At 29.4% G+C, this 21467-nt stretch overlaps 1 protein-coding gene and 1 long non-coding RNA gene across 2 annotated transcripts in view; both read left to right on the top strand.

Annotated features, from left to right (window-relative positions):
- The window catches only part of LOC123296856 (vesicular glutamate transporter 1-like), a 108652-nt gene that overhangs the window by 7249 nt on the left and 79936 nt on the right, over positions 1-21467 (top strand). The window lies entirely within an intron of this gene.
- On the top strand, positions 13285-16208 carry LOC123296858. Its single transcript, XR_006535204.1, has 3 exons — positions 13285-13417; positions 15237-15241; positions 16198-16208. It is a non-coding gene; the product is annotated as an uncharacterized LOC123296858 (long non-coding RNA).

Raw genomic sequence — 21467 nt, 5'->3', positions numbered from 1 at the left:
TCAGCTCAGTGCATGTTAACATAAAATATCGTTTGAATTTCGAGATAATATAAATTACAATAAAAAAAAAAGTATTCGAAAGAATACAAGACAGTAGAATTTGGATAAAAAAATAGCTTTATTATATTTAAAGAAAAATTTCTTTCTCACTAATTTTATCGAGTTATGTATATTATGTTAATTTTTCGAAAATATATACAATAAGTACTATAAGAACATATTGTCATGTAATATAGGGATAAGTTTGTAGCTTGCTTTTACCATTTTTATTAGATATAGATTAGGTGGTATGGATGCTGTCATTTTGCAGTGCATTTGGATAGAATTTTACCGCTGAAATCGATTCTGGGAACATTTTTGCTATCAAATGCGATTTTGAGTCATATCGTAAAAAGGAGAATAAAATGTATGTAATCGGATAAATTTGGTTATTTTCATGATTCTGAATAAGAAATTTTGAATTTTTTTTTTCTCCGTTAAAATTGATTTTTGTTAATACAGCAGAACGCCGACTATCCGAATTAATTGGGACCGGGGTCGATTCAGATAATCGAAAATTTGGATAATAGACTGGTAATACATATGTACATATGTAGTAGCTAAAAAAAACAAAATAAGAACAGTAAGATACAAGGAATTACGTATGTACGTAGTGCGATAAAGCGAGAGAGCATAAGCGCTGCGGTAGATAATATACGAAACCCCGTGCGCTCACTAGAACTTTTCGATCAGAGGAAGTTGCCTCGACATTGAAGCTGATTCGGATTATTGGCGATTCGGTTAATCGGCGTTCTACTGTAATGTTGAAAAATTGAAGGGATCAATTTCTCGTTTTTAGCGCTTCTAAACTATTGTAAGAAATGTTCTCTTGTTTGTAAAAATTTGTTTACATTTATTCATCAATGATGATTTTGTTATCTTGAAGAAAGTGTTCCAACCGAAAAGTTGTCATTAATGCTGTACATATTCCTAGGGAAAAATTTCCGAAAAAATATAGTAAAAGGGTTGATCAGATAAATATGGATCACAGTGGAGCGATTAATGTTAGAATATTAATAACAGGTCAACAAGACAAGAGCTGGTTAGATAAATATAGCTCTCTTTAAAATAATCGAGTTTGTGGGTCTTTTTGATCTTGTGACAATTTGTAATTAATTTGAGTTCTGATTTTTTTCGAAAGATTGGATTGGGATCTTTTTTTCGTTGTAACATTTTTTGGAAGTCTGGAAAGATCGAATTTCAATCCAACTTAATTTTGAAATGATAGCGTCCATATTACCTTGTTTATAACCATTTTTATTAGATACGATATACGGTATCATTATTAGTATTAAAGTGTGCATTGTCGTCTGGAATATTGATACTTTATAAATGCAACAAAACAACGCTATGTGTTGTTATTAGAGCTACGACGGGTGTTAGGTTGGAGGTACTGCTTTTTTTTCCTTACTTACTTACAATTTTGGTCATTCTTACCACGTTTGTTTTTAGTAGAGTTCACTTTGGTGAACGATGTGCGATGCGATAAGAACGAAAAGCTTCCACGCCACACAATGTTTTTAAACGCAAACGAGTGTAAGGCAATACTCGTGGTAGTGATGTTTTAATATGGACCGGACTTATTTCCTCAATAAACTAAATTGTAATTGTCACAGAAATTTAAGAATAATCTTGTACATACTTTAGAAGTTCAGTTTAGAAAAAAATTCCCTCTCGGCACACTAGTGTTGCCACGAGAAGAATAGAAGCGAGATAGTCTTATTTCATTCTGTTCTTGATGTTTGACAAAAATTCCTACTCTACAAAGCCGGCTTTATTTCCGTATGGAAACATCCCAAAGCGCTGTTTCTATAATATATTTTTCGGCTGGAGAACGACTTCTCTTATTGGGTAGCGATCACCCGTGCACCCGCTGTGTCAGATTGTACACCCGTTACTTCCTTGTAGCCTAGACTAAAAACTGTATTAATATTTTTCATTACAGTACCAATTGCACTTGGTACACACAAGATCAATGGCATAGTTTCCTAGCCATTGCAATGAGATACCAGCTAAGTAAGAGAGTGTTCAGTGTGGTAGTGAGTGCTTTACTTCGGCTAAATTTGTGGTTGAGAAGTTACAATGAATAAATTTAACGTTCATGCAGTTTTCTAACTGAGATATTATCAATCAAGAAATTTAACATTTATCTACCTTTTGTATTAAGTAGAAAAGTTGGTCTGATTATGATCAAATCAATCGAAACATGTCATAAATATCAATTTAATTCAGTATTTATAAACAGTTGAATAAACCATTGATTTCCCGTGTGGAGAGTAGCTTATTTTTAAAAGTAACTTTCTTTGTAGGTACACCTCTGTACTAATTTTCTTCGTTTTTTGCTTCACAACAGCCGGAGTAAATATATTGTACATTATACACTTACTAATAATATACACCAAACTCTATATCATTGAAGATGATGGCATAACTTCATTGCGTAATATTGTCACGTGGTATATTTCATCTTGAAGAAGATCCCCACTTAAATGTACATTAGCTGGTGTTGTGTGTGTGTGTGTGTGTGTGGTGAAGTGTTGATATAGGTTTTTTTCTTTCTGATACAATGCAATCAAGTGTTGTAGAGGAACATACAGAAAAAAAAGAAAGTTTTTTGATGGTGTATTAGATATTATTATGTAATAATACTGTTGTTCTGAACCACTTCATAAATATTTGTTTATTTGCGTGGTCTTGAAAAACCATAGACTGATAATACAGCTCTTGTGAAGTGAAAATCAAACAAATAAAAGGGTTTTGTTTCTGCTTATGTACAGAAAATATACATCATAAGGAGTACGAAAATTCTAAAGTACTAGAATTCGTCAAAGAAGAAGTAAAAATTTTTATGAACATACGTTGATAATGATTTGTTTTTGAGCAACAAACTATGGCTTTAAGGAGTCATTGAAGGATTCAATAATACTAGGGATTTCAATAAAACTTTTTTTTAATTGGATATTTCTTTCTTCAATTGGATATTTCTTTATCAAGAAATCTAGAGACTGTGATAAAAAACTATAAAAAATATTTAGATATTCTTGTAGTTTATAATAATACCATAAATTGCGAGAGTTTTATTTCTGTGATATGCCCTAGAATTGTGTACGAACGGATTTTCTGTTCGATTTTGGAGAGATTTCGAAAAGCATAATCTAATCGTTAAGGGCCGATAGACAATCCACAGACAAGTATACCTATAGAGTCTACACCACCTTTTTTAATTTATTAGAATAAATACTGGGAATTTAAATGGGAAAAGGGCTCATTAAATCTGTAATTTTTTTCCAGGCATATCTAAAAGAACTGCTTTAAATTTTTTTTGCTTCATAAATCGACGGTATAATGAAAGGTAATACCGTTGAAATACTTTTAGGTACTTGAAGTCAATACCTAGTAAACGTGTATGTGTATTGAACACAATATAAATGGTTAGTCTAGGAGTGAAATACATTAAATGTTGAAGATTTTTCATTATATATAGAGAAAAATTGTGCACTTTAAAACATGTTATTAATATTGATTGAGGTGTATACTTGTACAGTGAAAGTCGTTTTACGCTAACAGCTTAATCAATATACAGTCAAAATCGAATTGAGAGAATGAGATGACAATACATGCCGGTCGCTATTCCTCTATAATTTCAATGGAAATTGGTCGTTCTTATCGGTATTTGAGTTACTGATGTCCAAAATAGTGTTAATAAGAATCAAAAAAAAAAGTTTAACTCACAAAGTATGTATATTTATTGTAAAAGTAAATATGCGCATTCATTGGTCCTTATATGCGATATTTCGGCTTATAAGTCACAGTAAATATTGATTGTTATAACCGATATGACGTTATATCTCGTGTTTTATAGCTGATACATTTATTTATGTGTTAAGTCAGTGCTGAACTAAATCCCTTTTTATTCACGTATTAAATAGTTCAATAGTTTTAAATTTTTGGTCAGTCTACTTCTTCATATCAACAACACGATTTGTTTGAAACCCGACTGCGTTAAATAAACTCTAAAACTGTTAAAGCCGAAATATGAACTTCTAGTCTAGTTTTTCTTTTCGGTCTTTATTTAACGCAGTCGGCTTTTTTTTATATTTTATGTTACACTTTTAAGTTACGATTTTCAAATTCGTAATCAATGATATTCCACGTATCTATTATCCCCTTATTTTCAGCCTAGTTTTCTATGTTTAGTGTTTGAGACTTCCTATAGACCAAACGCTTGAACCAATTTTAATGAGCCTTACCTTTGATGTGTTTTTTACATAGCTACTCAATCATACCCTACCCTATAACTCGTCGACTCTCGTTTTTTTTTTGACAATATGGCGTTTGGAGGTCGCCATATTGACTTTTCATTACTGTCATATCTTCACTTATACTCGCAAAATTAACATAAATCGATTTACGTAAGAATCATAAAAATATGCCCATGTGCTTAGTCTTTAGTTTGCCACAAAGAATCACACATACATATATAGACTGATTACCACTCCGTTGCGCAGTCCGGTAATATCAATCTCACGAGTTCAGTTTTCGTGATAAACTTCATCTTATTTGATCATAGACGATAATGGTTTTTCATGTGTAATCGAAACCTGGCGTTGTCATTTCACTGTATTTCTCTGTCATGATTTCACTGTATCTATTTCACAGCTTACACTGTAAAAGTTACATTTTACATTATCAGACAGACAGGATAGACATGATAGAGACACATACCTCAATGGCACAATATACCAACATCAATTTATAAAAAAAATGCTGAATATCAGATAAAAATTATTAAGTATTTGATGTATATTGTTTGTGTGTATGTATGTATATATTTCATAAAATGTTTTTAAAGAGCTTTACAAAATATTTTTCCCTTCTGATATTTAATAAGTACTAGATTTTATAGTAAACTGATGATGGGCTTTTCTACATTCGACGTAAGTCATTTTGTGTTTACTATTAAAGTTACCTATAAACAAAAAATTTTGATTGATTTAATTTTAATAATTTTAAAATGATTTGAAGAAAAACAAAGAAAATACTGGTCAAATTCTTATTGGTGTGAACGCTTTTAAAACAAGTGCAACGTTTTTGTCGGTTTGAATCCAAGTTTTTATCAAAATAGAAGCCATTATGTATTTTTCAATTTTTTTAAAGGCACACTTTTGGAAAAAATAGGAAAAATTTTAATTTCCGATTTTTGCGTCAATTTAAGTGCCCCCGATCTATTATGTATTCCAAACATTAGACAGTCAATTCTTCTGGATTCGAATATCACTACGATAGCGGTGCCAATTTGAAAACCCCAAATCTAGTCTAATTTTAACGAACAGCATCGTTTTTGTCGGGTCAAAATAAGCCTAAATCCATTTTTTCTCATTTTTTAAGGAAAAAATTCGCACAAACAAAATTTTTTTTGGCCCAATTTTCATGAAAATTATTTTTTAACCACCGAAAAAAAAACAGGGTGTTGTAAGTTTAGTAGGTACCCGAAAAATTTTAAAAAAGGCGATGTTCTTCAAATTCGGTTCAGTTAAGTGAAGGCTCTAAGAAAAAAGGTAATTTAATGGAAAGTGTTCTTAAATGTGTTTCAAGTGCGAATTTAGGGTTCCGTACCCGAAAAATTTGTCGGGGTTTTTTTATATAATTTATAAATTACACTTGTAGGGTTATTTTGATCCAAATATTACAAAACATATGCCATTTTATATGCCCGATTAATACATTCCACAATATAAGGCAGCTTTTTTGGAATCGAATATTATCATCATTAAAATACGATTTAAAAATTTACTGATTCAAAAATTTTACATCAAAATAATTTTTTTTTGCTCAAATATATTTCAAGTTAATTACTACAAGCAAACTCTATTATATTTAAATGCATACATAATATATAATTTTCATTTATAGTCCTGTAAATATATTTAATTTACATAATTCTAAGACTAAAATATCTTTTTAAACCTAGTACAAACAAAAATACATGAACGTTAATATCTGTACAAAATAATTATTTATTATTAGTAAACTAAAGCTGTGGAACACAATATAAATTGTGTGTTAACTCCAAAAAACATTTTGGGAAAGCTTCGTTGAATTTCATTGATATATGTATTTACTATCTATGTGGGGAGATGAAACTGGTTCGATGTTCTAGAACATTATTAAATGAATATATTATTATCTTCTGTTAACACTCAATGTAATTGTTCAATTTTATTTATTGTACGGCCAAAATGATTTGACTGCTTAATAAAATATGAACTTTGTATGAAATGATACAAAGTAGATATTTACAAAATTTAAAAAACCCCTATAAAGTTTTCGGGTGCGGAATTAAATTAAATTATCTGTTTCCTTAAAGCATTTTCCAAACTGTGCTGATTTAGAAGATCATCGCCAATTTTCTAGTTTTTTCGGATACGTAACCCTAAACTCGCATTTTAAACATAGCTATGAACACTCTCCATTAGATTACCTTTCAAACGAAACAAAAAATATCAAAATCGGTTCATCGATTTAGGTACTACGATGCCACTACAGACAGACAGACACACATAGCGGTCAAACTTATAACACCCCCTTTTTGTATTTCGGGGGTTAAAAATTCGATTTGAGATTTCTAATAAACAATTCAAAAATTTTGAGTTTGTAAAGAATGTCCCAAAATTAGTGCAATATTTGAATGCGGTAAAGTGTTGAGAATGAAAAAGCAACGACAACGTTTTCATAACTTTATACTAAAACTTTATGAATTAATAAAAAAAACTTATAACTTTTAAATAAAAAACTGTGTTTTCTTCCAAAATTAACTTTTGCGTTAATTTTTCGTATTAATACAGCGTAAAGTTTAGGTTTTTCACCATCGACACTTATGAAATTGGTTTGATTTATTTGGGTAGGCAAATTGAAGGATATTTTCGGCAGTAACACTAGCTTGGAGGCTATAAGCCTGTTGTGATACTCTATCTGTGTTACCACCAATCTTGCTTATTATTTCAGCATTTCTATTATTTTGAGAGACTGACCATGCGCTTACACCAGCTCATCACAACTATTTGGTAATTATGGCCCTGAGCCCATTACCTGGTTGTTACGCTTAACCCTTTAACTAGTAACGCTTCATCATAAATGTAGTATTAATTCTAACACTAGGTCGCCTAAGTAACGTTTCCATGGGATTTTTATATTTCCAGTTTTTGGAATGTAAACATAACTTGAATCAAATGTTAAGCCTGGAAATTTATTAAGTAAGATTTTTCAAATTCACAGTTTATAAGTAATTTGAAATGTTAATTCAAGGTTACCACTCAATCTGATCGAATAATAAATGTTATTTTTGATTGTATTTTAAATTTATCATATTATAACAAAGACAGATATACATGCAATCATACATTTAATTATATTTATCTTTATCTAGCACACGCACACACATATTAGAATTCATATTATATGAATAAAATGTAAATTACTCTGAATAAAAGGGAGTAGAACCGTTTAATTCCAGTCAATGCACGACATTTCAATTAAGTAAATGTTACTACGACCATTGTTTTTATTTGTATGCAGATTTCTGATTGTTTTCTGATTCAAACTTTTTTGCAGTATTAAAAAATATTTCCTGGTTTGAAATAGTACTAAAACATAAAATGTTTTATCTATACAAGAAGAAATTTAATGAAATTGAAAAGTTTGTTGATATATCTTTTGTAAAAACAATTTTTTATTACAAAAAAAAAAAAAAAAAAAAAAATTGAAAAATTTAAATATCTCTACTACTTCTCTACCTTCCTCATTTCTGTACCAATTAATATTAAGTGCTATATAAATTATTATTATTATTATTATGGGTAAATGTGGGATAGTATCTCTCATATATAATAACAACAACAGACTTCTTAATTAATAACATGACCACTAAAAGCGTCCCTTGTGTAATTTACATTATAAATAATTACACATGACCATTGAATGGTAACCTTTATATCATCAATAATGTTTTATACATAATTTATTTACGAAATTGTTTGAGTTAATTTATACCTATATTTTTAAAATATTTTTTATTTATCTACAGACTAAATTTGAAAAACAATACCGTGCTAATAAAGTTTGCATAATTTAAGATATCTTTCCGCTGTCAGATGTAAAATTTTGTTCTTTGCTAATCGTGGAAGCGGTAGTTCCTTATAAACTCAGCCATAGCTGCATACCTTCCCGTTTCTTTCTTTTTCCCTATCCCTTTTAATGACATGTTCTGTACAATATTGAATTGTTTAAAAAAAGAATGAATAAATTGAATTTTAATTTTGATTTGAAATATTCGTTCTTGCATTAATCGAATCAAACGGCTAACACCCCACTGGTGGTTCATTTTTTAAATTCCTAAATCTAAACAATTTAAGTGGCCCCTAAACACATTATCTTCTTATCTTCTTGATCTTTCTATATTTAACTATCTCTGCCTTGTACTCTTTGACTCCGATTGTTTTGCTGCTACACATCTGCAAGGCCAAAAAAGACAAGCAAAATCTAGACGAATGTGTAAAACAAGGATGAAAAACTTGTAAGACTATATGCGTTTCATAAGAATGGTTAACCATAGTCTTGTTTTTGGACGGGTTCGTGATCGGGGAGATAATACAAATAGGTAATATATCGGAATCTAATACCTTCAAACTACGGTACCACAGTTTGAAACTAATTTTGCAATAAGGTTTGTGAGCTTTATTTCCATACTTAAACTCGTGTGCAAACTTTATCTCCATTTTTTAGCTCGTATACGTATGCCCGATTTCTCGATTAGAAATATGTTAGTATTTTCCTGATGCTTATGGAAGACAACTGCACAAACATTCAAAGTTCTCATATATGCAGCGCCAGTTTATCTCCTGGTAGTGGTAATCTGAAAAAATAGATCCGGAAAAAATAGCCCGAAAATTTTATAGACCCGGAGTATTGTAATTACGAGTTGGTTGGGTTGAGTTTGTTGACTATAGAGGAATTTGTTGAGTTATGAAGTTTTTAGCCCTTGTTTTTCCGGGTTATTATTTCTTAAATTCCCCGGTAATTGTAATTGAAATACTATAGGCAAAAAATTTCTTCCTGCTCAATCTCAAGCAAGCAAACTTTCTGCTCTATTGAAACCTTCAGAATCTATTGCTGGACTAAAAATTCTCACGGCTGCTCAAATTAATAAATTAATAGAAAAGTATAAAAAAAAATTAAAATTAAATCCTAGTAGTAGAAAATCTAACCTATTTATATTGATATCCATTTCTACTTTGAAGATTTCCAAAACTACTTACAAATAATTAAATATTATAAATCCCCAAAATTCAAAAGACAAATCCTAAAATACTCGTATCATTTCCCATAATATTTAAAACGTATCATTGTTAAAATGTATTATAAATAATTCATCTTGCTACCAATTAACAAGAATATATTATATGAAATTTTAACATAAAATCACGTTAACAGAATGTTATTGTTAATACCATATAAAGCACCAGTAATATCATAATGGGCTTTGTTGTTCATATATACAGAGTGATACAGTTGCAGATGCAAGATATTATACCGGTATAAGGTGTATCAGATTACTTGATATTAAATGTTACATAATCATTTAGAAAATATTAAAATTTATACAATTTCTCTGCGTCAACACCAACAGCACACGTAAGATTGACCACAAATTCTTTAATGAAGAGCAACTAAAATTTTTGTGCGTCTCTTTTAAAGGAATGATAAAGATAAATTTGGGGTTTGAGCTGAGATCAGAGTTTCATGTTTGTAAAAATAATTCGATTTTTATTTTCGTGCTAATTAATCCTAGTGAAACCGCCGTATTGATGACATATTAAAAAGACGAAATGTGTTTAAAGTACTTTGATACCGAAAAAATGAAAATAATCCCAAAAACTTGAAATTTTATTTATCAATGAATCATCCTTTTATACGCCTTTTCTGAAAAATTCATTAAGATTGTCTGAACGGTTTATGTGAAATTAACTATCAGAGTCAGTGCTTTTACCAGTTCTTAGTTTTGGTATGCTTTTAAAGCTTAAAACTTGAAGTGATAATAGTTTTTTATGCAAATGGTTACATTTTGAAAAGCACTTATTGACTAAAGAATCATCATTTATTACGAATTCTTCATATGCCACCATGTAAAAAGGGCTATTTTTAATTTACCGTAAACCGTACAGAGAATCGACTTGAAATGTATACAGAAGGCGTATTAAATACTCATTATTTGACACAAAATTTCAGTTAATTGGTAATATTTTCGTTTCGGTATCGAAACGCTTTATAAAGCATGTAAAAATGTGAAACAAAATTAGTTTGACTTTATTATAAAAAGTAAGATATACAGATTATAGTTAACAAATCGATATACTTGCAATAACTAAAAACAAAGAGACTATTTTCATTAAAATTGTGTATCTATTTATGCACCCGCCAGTATGTTGCTTGAAAAGCTTACTGTCTCCACTGCTTCAGCTTGTGCTAATGGTCTGATTAAGAGATTGAGTAACCAAACTAATGGACAGACTTTAAATGCAAGGAAACCCCATTTTCACAGTCACAGTACTGCATAGGTACTCATACCCACCCATACATTAATATTATGTTTTAACCCGTTTGTGTCATTACCATTATTTGTTCTATATGTACAAGCATCTATCTCATTTTGCTCATATCGTTCTCTTTTCCTTCTCTCTCTGCATGTCATTTCATCAGACCGATGAAAACAATGTACGTCGTATTCACCCTTCAACACCCAAATAAATAGTTTCATTTAGTATGATACAGAATATGGGTGTTTAATTTTGTGAATGTTTAGTTTGAAACAATTGAATTTAATTTTATGGTACTTTATCAAATGATATTGTCATGGTTTTTCATTTTTAAGAAATTAACTTTATGTGGGGTATTATGAACCTTCATAAAGTTTTTCCAAACTGTTCCAGTTATCCTCCAAAATAACTTTGGAAATATGATTTTTATCCAGAATAGTGTCTTAGAGTGAGAAATAATAGTCTGATATTTAGCCCGAAAAATGAATCGGGATGAAATGAATCCGGGTGATATCGGTATTAATCGTTATCCCGATTTTCCACTAAACGGAAAAACATACACAAAACACAAACTCAAATAATAACTGAACCCTTCAAAAAACATTTATTTCTAACTACGATAATTCTCAATGATGTTTACTTCTCAAAAGTAGCCAATTGCGATTTTTTTCTGCTACGTAATTCGTATTTTGACGCCGTTTCTTCTGTCGATTAAAAATTAAAACTGTAACAAAATTGATTTGTTGCCCTGGTAGCTCAGTTGGTAAAGGCGTAACCAATTCCGTCCGCGGTATGCCTAAGGTAGCGGGTTTGATTCCCGCCGTCGCAACAAAAATTAATTAATAATAGTTGTGATGGACATGTGTAGTTCATGGTATATGCATGAAGGAGGTGCACTCAGCCTCTGAAAATAATTGAGAAGCTGATAAATGAAATTATCAACGGAAAAGGTGGTAAAACACATTATATGGTATCACAATGGGCTCTATAGCCTAAGTATGTCCTTCGTGGGCAGTCAATATAACCTAACCTAACCTAACCCAACAAAATTTGAGATTGACTATAAAGTATAAGTGTACTTATATCATTTTCTTGAACTTTTTCGAATCAGTTTTAAAAGTCAATAAACTAGCCCACACATTAAAATTGAAGACAAAATTTTATCGTTATATTTCGAAGAAAACGTAAACGTGAAAGAAAATAATCGGAGCAAGCTAGAAATGTTTTATTTCAAATCGTGCTAGAAATATTTTGTGGTATCGATCCATTGGTCGAACAAGGGACATATCTATTTAGTAAAATGTGGAAAAAATTGCCAATTTAATAAAAAATTTCAGTACAAAAAAATTTCAGTACCATCTCATGTTACACGTATTCGTTTGTATAAAGTAGGTGGAGGCGACAACTGAATTGATGACAGCGTTATCTTATGAAATTTGAAAATAAATCATCTGTTTTATCTAAGGTATGATTATTTTTCAATTGTTTACATGTAACTTATTCAACATGTAGCATTATTAATTATGAAAATAAGAGACGAAATTGCATAAAAATATATTTTTCAAATGTAAAATAACTTCTTTCTTTTTGAATTTGTTAGACAATTTTGAAACATTTGTTAGAAAAGTATTAAATTTTCAATGTAAACCATATATACAAACCATAGGCATATATTCATAAAATTAGATTAACAAAGTATTGTATCATTACCATAGAAACCTCTGAAATAAATCCCATGCACGGTGCGAATAAAGACATATGAAATTTAAATATATAATTTAATTTAAATGTAACGAACCTACTATAAATTACAATTTCTAAATCTAAATTTACTTTTAAAATGTCTACACATAGGTTTAATCTAGAAAGTAAATACTTAATAATGTTTAAAAAAAAATCTTTCGACACTCACAAAGTCTATAAAAAGTGTCATCCATAAGCTGTCTTCTAGTGTAAAGTTCTAAATTGTGTGATTAAGATAAAATGCAAATATAAATGCAATGCACGCTTTCTCAACAATGTTAACTTGTTGAAAAGGGCTTTAGTTAAATGAATCGTTTTTCTGTCTTGGCGTGTGGACGACGATCTATGTATATAAATAAAGAATACCTTACGATAGATATATATTTATATCTTTTTCATTTCCTTTTATGTCGTACAAAATCTTTCGAGAAGTCGCAAAGAAAAAACAATGTTATCAGATTTTAAAAAAAATTACGACATTTTTTTTATTCAATTCTCATTCACTTGAATTGGTTTTTTTGTCTGTATATTTTTTTTGTTTTGTTTTGTATTAATGAAGGGCAAAAAATTAGTTTTGTTTTCAAAGAGAATAATTTTTACATTAATTTAATGAAAAAAGTTTTTTTATTGATAAAAATATTTTTGTAAATTTTTTGTTTACATTGGTCGAATTTTGGTTTAATTTGTTTCCATTCAAGTTATTTTTTCCGTATTTGGCGTGTTTTCTTTCGATTAAATACAAAAATAACATATTTTTTTCGATTAAATGCATTTTCTGAGAAAGCTGGCGATTTTCATCAAAAATGGTTGAGAAGTGTTAGTTTTTTTTATGAGGATCAACTTTCTAATCTAAAATGTTATTCTATCTCTTACGGTTTAGGATCTTAGTTAACCGCTAAAGAAACCCAAAGAACTAGATTCAATCTGATGTCAGAATATCATGTACTCCATCAAACTCTGCTACTTTGGTTTAAGTTATTTTTGATTGGTTAACTACAAAACGAGCTATTAGCCATTGTAGATTAAAATAACCCACCCTGTATGTATGCAGGCCACATCAAATCTAAAATCTGCAGAGAATGAAAGACGAAATCCCATTACATTCTAGATTCATAAAATCTAAAGGAGAAAATTTGTCCATGAAAATAGAAATTGCGGACAAAAACGGCCGTTTGGTCTAACCAGCGATAGTATGATTATTATTGATACTGGTATAAGTAAAATATGGAAATTTTTCTCTATTATGTCGGATTCTCTCAGTCTAAAGGTTGGCTAGACACATAATTAAAATCAAGATACAGTGTCCCCCCCGATACAGGTAACTATACTGGTAAATTTTCTTGTTTTGCATTTTAAGAAAAAAAGTCATTCTTTATAAAAAAATTTGGCCATTCTGAAAAGTATGAAGAAAAATTTAAAACTTCTAAATAATGTTCAGAAAAGTTGCTCGAAATTTACAATTAGGACTAAAGATTCAAATGACTGAATTTCAAGAAGATTTTTCCAACTTTGACAATTTCATTCTTAGTGAATGTTTATCCGAGAAAATAAATTTTCTTTTTTATTTTCTAACCTATTCCACAAAAAAATTATACTCTCGAATAGTACATATTGATTTATTATTATTTTCTTTGTTACTTTTTTTTGTAATTACAACTTTTGCTCAAATAAAAAATGATGCTATAATGAAAGTACACGGATTTTCTTGATATTTTGTATAGAGTCATAATTGTTAATTGCGAGCAACTTTTCTGACTAACTTATAAAAAAGAAGGATCGTTTACCAAAAAGAAAAATAGTGATTTCAATTTTTTGGCAACCCTGTACATTATTTAGAAGTTTTTAATATGCCTACATAATTTGCAGAATAAGCAAAATTTTTTATAAAGAATGACTTTTTTTCTTAATGCACAATAAGAAAATTTACAAGTATAGTTACCTCTATCCGGGGACACACAATATATGCAATATTTTTCTGAAATGTAATTCACGCTTTGAGATTTCTTTCCAAATTTTAAGTTTTTTAAAGATTTTACTGAGAGAAGAGTCAATAAGAAATACTTTATATAATTACAAATAATAACAACAATCAGTTCAATCTTGAACCCTTAATTACAAGCGTATACCTAATCTTTAAATAACGTACATGTTGGATAACCTTAACAATAAAATATAATGAAAGCTGTCTACCGTATACAAAAAATCAAATTGTTCATCCTCATTCTATCTCCTTTCGAATCATTACACCAATCATAAGATCCATCTTTATCACATATATTTAGCACAGTAACCCCTAAATAATAATCATAAGAATAAGTGATAAGTGATGATGTATATTCGTCGTGTGAACAACACAATATCACTACAATCATTGCTAGAAGGGAAAAGTGTTATTTCCGAAAAATTAAACATGACATCTAAATAATCCATATCTAAATGACATATGAACTTTTTGTTATTACTATAAATGTTAGTACTTTTGTTTGGGTGTAATCAGGGTTAAATTTTTTTTTTTTCGTTTTAATCGAAAAGTCATTTGATTTGGTAGAAATATTTTGATTATTTGGTTTCTTTATATCGATTGAGATTTAGTTTGAAAACCCGCTGGAAACTAGTATCAAAGCAGTCAGTTTCGGCAGCAATTTGATTATAAATTTTATTTATTTGATGAATACAAAATTCCTGGGTAAAAAGGCGTAAATAAAGTAAATTTGAACAATAGGGGTGTTAACTTAATTTATTTTATTACTTCAGGTGAAGAATTCTCACAGGACGGGAAGAAAAAGAAAGTAGGTTTTTTGAAAATTTTTAGTAGTATGCAACATATGAACCCTTAAAATTCCCAATTAAACAAAGTGAAAGATATAGTTTAGTTACGTTATTGCCCGATATCTTTGTTTTGCTAAAAGGAGATGGGCAACAATCTTTGAATGCTTATAGCTTTTTCGTATTTTAATCAATTTTAACTTCACTTTTAAATAATATCATGATCTTCAAGTCTGATTTTACACATTAACTAAATCGGTGGAGGATAACTGCTATAAAATTCACTTACAATAATTGATCCGAATAACATACATACAAAAAGATTTTGCAAGTTAAATAAAAGCTTTTAAAATAAAACCCTACTTGAGATGTGCGTTTCACAATCCGTTAAAGTCACATAGTATGTAGAAATAAATATAAAATATTAATTAATCAATTTCTTAATAAACAAAAAAAAAAAAAAATTAATTTTGAAGTTATTTTTGATGATATTATTGATAATATACCAATAACAAAATTTGCATGCACATACACATATTGGAAAACAGGTACATAACATAAATGATACCTGTAAATATTTAATAATATCTGGTGGGGTGTTTTTTAATTTCAATTTGTATAGAGAAGTTTCTTCAATACTTTGAAATATGATACTATTTTATTCATCACAAGTTACCTATCTAGAGAGAGCTCTCTCTATTCAGGGATTCCAGAAACAAAATTAATTAAGCTCCTGTAATGTATATTGCATATAATATTAAATTTTCTTTGTCTATAAAATGTACCTATATTATATATTATATATAAATTTTCAAACTATAAATAGAAATTCTCAATAAAATACACTGCTCTATGTACTCGTACCAGTTTTCGTTGATCTGTAGGAGTGTTTGGGTGTAGATATATTACAAAATATTCGCCCTTTTATTATATATGTGTACATTCATCACAACATCGGTATAATTATTATTAACGGTCTCTTTGTACAGATTAATTACAATATGGCTTCTGTAAATTAAAAAAAAGATTTATTTTGTGTGCTTTATGTAGATTTTAGTATATAGAACGGACTATTAAATAATTTTAAATTAAAAGTTCTGGTTTGATCGATATGCTTGTGACACCAAAGCTCTTAAACACATGAAGCGATTTTGATTTATTCCTTGTTTGAAAGGAAATTTGATCGAGAGTGTTATTAGCTATGTTTCACGAAAATCTATTCAGCCCTTTGAAAATCATCACCTCTTTTCTACGTGTTATCGGGTATACAGAACTCTTAACTCGAACTTGAAACGTAACTAAGAACCCTTCAATCAAATTACTTTTGAAAGAAAAAAAAACAAAATAAGTTCACCCGTTTAGGAGCTACGATGCCACAAGCAGACACACAGTTACGTTAAAGTTATAATTCATCTTGTTAGTCGAGGGTCAAAAAGCTTTTTAACATTTCTTTTTTATGTTCTATAAATAGCCCGGTCCTTAACTTGCAAAATAGGCCGCAACTCTTGTTCTAGACGCAATTCATATCAATCAAATCAAAATTTCTTTAAAAAAAAATTCCTATACTCTACTTCGAATAATTCTCAGTCACATTTACTTCGAAATATATCCATTTAACGGTTGTCTTAATTTTTTTTATTTTGTAAATTGTACTTTACGGCCCTTTATATCTTTTAAGAATAAACAAAAGAAAATTGAAACAAAATTAATATATGTTCGTTTAGTTTACGAATGAACAATAATTGAGTCTAATACAGAAGTAAATTGTACAAGCGAAACTTTGTACAATTTAATTATTATCCTAGATCTAGATAATAACTGAGAACTCTAGGATATTTCAAAATAAATTTCGATTTTTCCCCAATTTCCTAGATAAGTTTTTTGTATTTTATAAATACGTATTTCGACTACCAATTAGTCATCATCAGTATGAATTAGCTAATCGTAATTACTCTTGTTATGTATGTTACTTGTTGCTAATTTGGTGGTGGACTGCACACTAGCTAATTCATACTGATGATGAGTTCTTGGTAGTCGAAATACTTTATAAAATACAAAAATCTAGGAAATTGGTGCAAAAATCGAAATTTAATTTGTACAATTTGTTTTCTGCTGGGATTATGTGCTGACTGCTATGCTGTGTACACAGATAAGAAATATATGAGAGTCTGCATTGTTGCGTTGAAATATTTACTAATATAATATTTAATAACTTCAAAGTAAACGTGAATGAAAATTTTCAGAGTAAGTTAAAAATGTTTTTTGAAGAAATACTTATAACAGTATAATTACTCTCAAAAAGTGATAAATTTTCTGGACACAGTATAATCTCAGTACCCTTTTTCATTGGCTTTATTTAAGGCCACCCAATATATTTAAATAGATAGTATAAATTATATTTGATTGAGTAATATAGAAATGTGTACACGAGTTTATGAATAAATGTATCTCATTCAATAATGTAAATATTTGATTTGATGTAATATATAAATTATATTCGATATAACCTTATAGTGTATGCAGCTTCTTTAACCCCCCCCCCCCCACACATATATTTTTAGGGGTTTTGTAAATTAAACATTTGAAAATGAAAACTAATGAAAAACAATTTAAATACAACTTTCTGTATTGAAATTACATGAAATTTACATTCCGTTTTTCAGTGTTAAAAGATCTGTTTTTAATACACATCAGATGTATTCGTCGCTATCAGATATTCAAACAAATTGTTTCGTTTTATTTTTGGAAAATTTGTGATAATTAGTGGTTGTTCAAGAATATATCAAGTAGCTTCTTTTGTTTCTCAAACAATAGGGAATATTCATTATATTTAAATTTGGTTCAGATTTTTTATTTTTTCGTAACTTTACTGGCTGGACATTTGAACTAAACCATTATTTAAGTAATTAATATATTTTTAATTACTTAAAATTAATTAATAAAAGTACAAATTAATTAATAAAAGTACAGTGAGAAAAATTTAAATTTCGAAGACGGACGTGACGTCATAGTATGTGGCTTGTCAGACTTGTTGACATACTGTATGGTATTAATTACTTATATTTTGTATGCTATTACCATGGATATATACTATAATTACTACATCCGTGGGTATTACACCTATAGTAAACAGTACATTGAACTGTCACCAACTGACAGATCACATATTAATACGTCATCAACAGAGAGCGCCAAAAGAACTGCGTTTAAACATCTAAAAATTATTCTCTATTTTAAATATCTTTTACACTTTTTTACACACACTCATTTACAGGATTTTTAATCAGTATTTATATTTTTACTATGTTATAACGGTGTAAACAATGAATTAAAAATATTTAAAAAATACATGAATATTCCCTGTTTGTAATGTATAAAAACACATCGACGATTAACATTCATTTTGGGCGTTTAATTATAAAATTTATATTACGAAAGCTACGGAAATATTTATTATCAAAATACCAATATCGAAATGCAAGCTGTTTTGTTATCCAAGTACTTCCACAGTATTAGAATACTCATCAGAAACACTGATGTAGAATCGTTCTTTTTTTCGGAATGTAGTTTATAGTGAATGATTATAGGCAATCAAACTAACTAAAAAGATTGTAGGTTGCTCTGCAAAGTAGAAGATATTGTAACGAAGAGAATAAAGATTTACAATACTAGTGGGAAAAACAGCATTATTAATGTACGCCTGCAAAATTTGCAGGCGTAGCACGTGCGTAGCATGAGTTTGACAGTCGCAGAAGTACGTTAATAATGCCTTATCACAGGTCTATCGTACAAAACTTTATCTACGCCTCTGTGTGAAAAATGTGAAAATAAATTATTATTTAAAATAGAAAAATAGAAAATTTACGTGGAAATTTGTCTTACTATCAATCATAAGCAGTAAAATTAATATTTTTGGTACGAAACACAAATTAGCTTACGTCACCATAAGTATTTGTTGAACAATTAATTTGATCGCGTGGAAACCATCTATCTATCGGATTAATTTGATCGCGCGGAAACTATCATCTATAATAAATATACTAGAAGGCTTTAATGGTTTACTTAAAACAACGAGGTATCATTTTACCCTGAGGAATGCGGGAATGAATTCATTATTACACTAGGGCGGTAATGAACTATTTTTCCCAAGCATATTGAGTGAGAAAACTTTCTGTCCATAATAAAATTAATCTTTTTGTCTTGTTTAAAGTTCATTTCATCTTCGCCGATTTGCTCCAAAGAACAATTATTGAAATTTTCTCCTTTGTAACGGAAAGGTTATACTTTATATTATGGCAGAGTGTAATATGAACTTCAAAACACTATTTCAGACAGTCTTTATATTCGTTACGAAGTTATATCATATGGTTTTACAACTTTTTCTAAGAATAAATGTTTTTCTGAAAAGAAATGTGCAAAAAAAAAAACTTTTGTATTATCTTAACAATAACAAACATTCCGATGTAAATCAAATAATTTATTGGTTGTAGCACACATATAAAATGAAAAGGCGCCAACAAATATTTTCGGGAAGGCGCCATGTCTATAGTTTGGTCTGGTCTATATGGCGTCAATAATATTCATTTGTAAAAACCAGCTACTATACTCTAGTACTAGACAAACGTAGAGATAAACTAGGGAAAATAGAGGAATTATGTCGACAGTCGCGACACACCAAAACTATTTTTATGGAGATGTGTATAGATATAGTTGTTATTATTTTTATTACAAGTCATCTCAGCTGATATATTATTTGATTTTCTTGTTGATGTTGTGAGTGCAGCAGTAGTCCCTTTTTTATCCTTATTTTATATATAAATATATCTATAGTCCTTTGGTAAGATTATTGATTGCACTATTATTTGAAAATAGGGTGAAGAAAACAGTGTATTAAGAAAATGTATACAAAATAGTTTTATTTTTATTGTAACAGTATTACTTTTACAGAAAAAAAAGTATTTTCAATTAGATGCAGCTTCTTCTACGGCGATATCCTTAAAATATTACAAGGAGTTTTATCCTTCACTTTCTGGACTCCATAATGTAGCAAAGTGTAGGTGTATCTGAAGGAATTTCTCATCTATTTTTATTCAATTTTTGAAGATCTGCAGCAGTTACAGATTCTGCAGCAGTTAGAAGTATGTAAAGGAAAACTACAACAATAGACTACAACGACATAGGCTAAACATTTGATACGATGGCTAGCCGGTAACAGGTTAATCATCGGATTGAATGTTTGGCCTATGGTTGTCTGAAATACTTGGTCGACGACCGGTCGATCCTTCTTTGTCATGCTTGGCAAGGCGTTATCATTCAATCATCAGCCAATTCTAAGCCAATGATTGGGGTCAATCATTCACCGAAAATGGGCTAATCATCGGATCAAATATTTGGCCTATGGTTACCTAAAATGCTTGGCGAACGATCGGCCGATCTTTTTTTGCCATGTTTGGTAAGGCGTTATCATCCAACCATCCGTCCGTGCTAGACCATGATTGGGATCAACCCATGGCCGATGATTGAACATTGGTCGCCACCCATGGCCTAATATGCTGCCGATCTTTTTATGAGACAACTACTTTGTATGGGACAACTACTCTAATGAAAATCTTTCATTAAAATTTTTTTATGGGAACAACTACTTTGAATTAAAATCTGTGATGTCTCATTTAGAGACAACAACTTGGTTGGTGCTAATTGAAAATCTTGATTGTATTCTAATTCTTTTGTTATGGGTACCATATTTTACAGGTAGTCAAAGCTAAAAATTACTTCTGTCAAGGTATAGTGGGTATGATAACAATAATACAGTGGGTTCGCATTTTTAGATATATTAGACAACTATGTTAGACAACTTTTTTATGAGAATAGCAATGGAAATTATTGTATTTTTTTTGAAAATAATTCTAGAAATGAATTAAATTAAATAAATAAATAAATAAATCTTCCAAAAAATGGGCTATATAAATTATTTTTTAAATATATTGAAAATATTATGAAAAAAAAATTATTGATGCATTAAAGAAAAGTAAATTTTTATTTTAAAACAGAAAGTATCAACAAAGTCAGCATAAATAGAAATTATTTAATGAAAAAAATTGAGGGAGAAGGGTGACTGGCATTTATACATAGAATAGAAGAGTTCATTTAATATATAATACTCCTAATGTTAAATGAAGCGTAAGAACGTCAGATATGAAGTAAAAAAAATTTATATATGACGGAAATTCAACAAATATAAATGACGCATAACAAACAATACGAAAAATCTTGATACATATAATATGAATATTCAGATATGATTTTATATGTATACTACTTACTCCC

The sequence above is a fragment of the Chrysoperla carnea genome, chromosome 3 (genome assembly GCF_905475395.1).
Source record: "Chrysoperla carnea chromosome 3, inChrCarn1.1, whole genome shotgun sequence".
Taxonomy (NCBI): Eukaryota; Metazoa; Arthropoda; class Insecta; order Neuroptera; family Chrysopidae; genus Chrysoperla; species Chrysoperla carnea.
Note: the sequence above shows the minus strand (reverse complement) of the source record. Positions and strands in the feature narration are given on the sequence as shown.